The sequence below is a fragment of the Cynoglossus semilaevis genome, chromosome 1, assembly GCF_000523025.1.
Source record: "Cynoglossus semilaevis isolate Cse_v1.0 chromosome 1, Cse_v1.0, whole genome shotgun sequence".
NCBI classification, from domain to species: Eukaryota; Metazoa; Chordata; class Actinopteri; order Pleuronectiformes; family Cynoglossidae; genus Cynoglossus; species Cynoglossus semilaevis.
In genome coordinates this window covers 13,446,531-13,451,625 of record NC_024307.1, presented here as the reverse complement: position 1 = coordinate 13,451,625, position 5,095 = coordinate 13,446,531, and positions in this window count along the sequence as shown.

Sequence of the window (5,095 nt, the reverse complement as noted above, 5' to 3'; positions counted from 1 at the left end):
CCACCCCCACCACCACCAACCCCCAATCCTTCACACAGACGCACACACACACACACACAGAGAGAAGGAGATACACACACCTACATACACACACAGAGCGTGCCTCAGTCAGCGAGTTAAGAACAACTCCTAGGGGAGGTAAAGCACCAGTTTGTGTGTGTGTGTGTGTGTGTGTGTGTGTGTGTGTGTGTGCTCCCACAGCCAGCTCTCTAATGGGGATCATGTGTGGAGTCAGCACACAGCACAGACACACAAAAACATGCTAGCCCCCAACCCCCATGCACGGCTGTATTAGCGCACACACACACACACACACACACACACACACAGTGGGGTTCTGTGGGGCCTGATCCGACTCCGACCCTGAGGCTTTTCCTCTGACAAGGGGCAGATGTTGGAATCGCTTTTCCGAACAAAATTTGAAGAATTTTCATCATAATCTTGTTGTTGTAAATGCAGGCAGCGCCGAATCAGAACAAAGTCAACAGAAACAGATCATCTGAGTGGGGGTCTCGGGGGGGGGACTCCCTGTGGGTATTTTGGATTAACCTCAGAGGTATCAATATTCATGTCCTAACTCTTAGCTATTAGCGATAGCTTTACCTTTTCTGGTCAGAGTGTTTTCACGTTGTTTTGAGGTGAACTAACATCAACCGACCAACTGACCAACCAACCAACTGACCAACCGACCAACTGACCTCTGGTCAATTCCAGTATTAGCTATGTTGGCAGAAGTTCAATGTCATATTTTAGGGGGCCGGATGCGGCCTGTTCATCGTTTTAATCTGGCCCACCAAACTTTTCCAAATTATTATACTTCTGCCTTTTCCCTGCAATACCCACGCTTCACCAATAGATGGCGGAGAAAATGATAGAAGTATGTTAGCCTTTATGCATGATTTTTACATGTCATTTATCTTAGTTCACACCAACGCTCCATCTCTCTGCTCCTGCCCCGGCCCCGCTGTTTAATTAAAGGACAATTGTGGCCCGCGGGTCATAAGTTTGGCCACGTCTGGGCTAACCTCTGACTTTGTAGTAGTTGTCCTGTGGCTGTTTCTTTCCTCCAATCTGTCTGAATTCTGACAATTTTGCAATGTTTTCATCTTACACCAAATTTTCTTCAAACACAAATCTCTAAGACTGGCTGCTGTATCGTAGGGCGGTACAGCAACTAACTTTGGATAATGACAGAAATATTAGTGTATGTGTTATCAGAAAGACAGACTACAGTGGAAGGATTTGACACGATACTAAATAACTGACAGGAAACTTTCTTGTTGACTTTGACTCAGATTTCCATGACTGACTTTAGGAGGCGCTGTATTATTTTTGCCTCACCTTTGGCATGGCGCAAACCTGTAGAATCCTCTTTTATTTAAAAGCAAACTTTTGTACGTTTTCAATCATATTCAGGCTCTGGAAATGCTTAGGGTTTGGAACAAGGAGAAGGAAAAACTTAATAATGTGTCCTTGCACCAGCTGGTGTATTGGCCCTAAAACATTCTGAACAGACACTGAAACAGATACAGACGACTATGTTCCGGCCTCTTAAACCTGCTTCCCTACAGTCATGGCAACACTGAGGATCGGGGTGGGTGGGTGATGTCATCGCCATGTAAAACCTAACATCATTCTTAGAAAACCACAAGCGTCCTAAGAAAACCAGATGCATTGTGAGCAAGAAGGAGAAGGAGGAGGAGGAGGAGAAGCTAGAGGAAAAAGAGAAGAGAAAGAGAATTAAGAGTGCCATCATCCCTTTGTGATATACTGGAGAAATGATTCCAAATAAATCAGAAAAGTTTGTTTGGATAGGCTGAGAGAAAAAGTCAGAATGTTGACACATATGGACAGATGTCCGTGTTTTCCGGAATAATTCTATAAATCATTTACAGGAGAACACAAAAAAAGTCAATGATCAACCTTGAAAAAACAATGGTGGAGTCCGATTTTATTTGTTCTCTTTTGTGGATGGAGTGTGATGGAGGAACGACAACATGTACTGCACGTCAGACTCAGGGTGTGATTGTAGAACATGGACGTGTTTAAATGACGTCAAAACTTTGTTTATTCTTACTGCCTAAAGTCAAAATTCACTCTTTACTCACCTCTGAGGAACAACTTTGACTAGGTAAACAATTTCTAAGCTAATCATGTGTTAGCTCACTCTAAGCTATTTGGGTAATTTTAACATGTTTCTGAGCTCAATGTTAGCTAACTTCTTAAAAATCTAGCTTGGTTTGCCATGTTTTTTGTTGATGAAATTTGAGCAAATTCTGGCACTTTTGCTCATCCTTAGGGAGTTGTTAGGGCTAGGAAGTATAACCAAAAAATATTTATTTCTTTAGAAGTAAAAAACAAGAAAAACCAAAACAAACAGACATGAGCCAAGTACAACTAAATATTAACGTAGGAATAATTAGATGTTAGTAGAAAATAGTAAGAAAAATTATCTAAATGAAAACAATAAATACATTCGAATGAGTTCTGAGCTAGGGAGAAACTTTAATACTAACAAAAAAGCTAAGAACTGGCTAAAAGACAATTAAACATTAGCTTTGGAATAGCTAAGCTAGATGTAAGAATAGAAAAATGTTTTTATTTAAACATCTTCAAAACCCTTTATAGTTGAAAAACTAAGCTAGCCTGAGTAGCAAATAATTAGCTGAAATGTAAACTACAATAAGAAATATTTTCTGTCCGTAAGCAGTCCCACATAACTGACAGTCAACATAACTAAGTTGAAACAAAAACGTTGTTTGACAGTCAACATAACTAAGTTGAAACAGTGAAAAATATATAAAGAAAAATGTAATAAAGGTTAGTTTAAGTAAGCTAACACAGTTGAAATGTGCTAAAAGGTAACCAAACGGATCAGAAGGCAAAGACTTAGCCAAGTAAATGGCTAGAATCTAGCACAGAAATCCTAAATGTTATTAATAATGTTTAGTTCCCTGATGATTGCAAGGAGAAAAATATCATATATGTCATAAAAAACGTATCCATGTAGCACAACCTCAGGGCCGAGTATGAGTACGCCTGAAGTTAGAGACATAACACCGATATGTTCTGCCTGTTTTTTGCCATTGTCTGCATGCACAGCTCATAGTCAACCATTCAGTCCTAACATCCAGTGATTGTCTCTGTGAGTACTGTTTGTGTTTATTAGCAACGCACAGCCCACCACAGTCTTCATGTACGTTTCCTGCACAAAAGCCTGGTATGAACCACCGCAGCTAATTGATATCAGCCTGTGTGTTTACTATCCAGACTCTGAACACTGTATTTGAGCTGTATTAGGTTACTGCACTGCAGCCAACATCACTTTTAGCTGCCGCTGCTGCCCTACAATAACGGCACTTAGTTGGTGGTTAGGCACTACCACAAAGCTGGTAACAGGTTTGGGTATCAGGACAAAAAGGAGCATCAACAAAAGGCCCGGTCTTTGCACGTCAGGACGGTTTGCAGCTCGATTTTTTGCGTTGGACAAGAGAATCGTTTGTTGAGCTGAAAACGATCTTTCTCAGAGTCGTGAGTCCGTAGAAAACTGCGAGTGTTAAGAACAGAAATTAAAACTGCTGCTGAATGTGCATGGGGTTAATGCCCCCTAAGCGATGCTACCTCGGAAACTGCCAAGAGTCTGAAACATTCAAGAGCGGAAAATCAAACAGTGGTGACTGATCTAAAACAGCAAGGAGCAGTACTATTGTTATAAACTGTCTAATATATACTCTTATATTCACATTTTATTAACAAACCCTGGGCAAAAACAACAACTGTGTGTCCAGTAATGCCATTTTCTCCATTTCTGCTAACAATAATGATTTGAACTTGTTGATCCCACACTAGGGAAATTGTTGTGTTCACATCAGATCTGCGGCAACAGGCTGCCCCCTGGAGGCACCGAGTATGTGATCCATCAGGGGCTCAATCCCGGGACCTTCTGTGTGTAAGGCGGATGTGTAAGGTGACGTAATCAGCTCTATACTACGGAACCACTCTCAATTTATTTCCCACGAGCTGAGAAGTTGGGCTTCTGCATGATGATTGGACGAACAGTTAGAGAGCCAGAACCACCTTTTATTGACAGCTCTTCTTAAAAGCTGCATCGGAACATTTTCTGTGACGTCTTATGAGGAGTTTTCAAGGGACATTCAGAGAATTTATATTTAAATACCCAGGCCTATACCGACCTCCCTTGTTTCACAAATCATCTAACCCCACTGCGATCAAACAACAGTGATGACTGGCTGCGGCGCAGCAAATTAGCTAGAAAGAAATGGCTAAAATAGCCTTGCTTGAATTGCGACGGTCAGTAACCTTGGTTCCCAAATGACTGAAGGGCTGCATGTTGACAAAGTGTACCAACTTTTTGGGGGAAACAGGGTTTGTCTACGATCTGAGTCTGTAGGACAGAGATAATGACGTAGTTTATTATTGCTGGCACGTTGCCAGAAGTGTTGGTCTGTCATAATGTAGTGGGGTCTGGGCTAAATCATAACAGTAGCTCACGTAGTAGAGCGTAGATAAGAGACAGGCTGCAACAGCAGCAGACTAAACATAAACACTGCAGGTATACAGTCAGAGCTGCAGGAATCTGTCCACGGTGACCGTCACTACAGACCTGGTCAACGCTGATGTTCAAAGGCTCAGCTGAAAGGCATCAGAACCGTGGCTTAGAAATCCCATAAAACATGATCAAGTGCTACAACCTAAGAGATAACAATATTGGTCTTAGATTAAATAATATTGAACCTGATACTGCAAAATTGGGCAAAATATTGCAGAAATGTCCAAAAGCTTTTTGAAAATTGGTTCAAATTATCCTTCTTATCTGGAGGGAAATTACTCAGAAATGAACGCGGACGTATGGCTTTCAGAAAATGTAGAGAAATGACAGCTAAATCAATGCAAATGAAAACTGGGAAATATTACATACAGTAGAAAAGAAATGGCAAAATCAAACTGTTAATTAAGACATTTTTAAATGATAGCTAAAACAGTCCAGTGACAAACGAAAAAGATCAGCTAGGAATTTAGAAGTAATAGCTGGAGGAGACAAAGGTTTGAAAATGATAGTTTTCAAGAGGTAGAG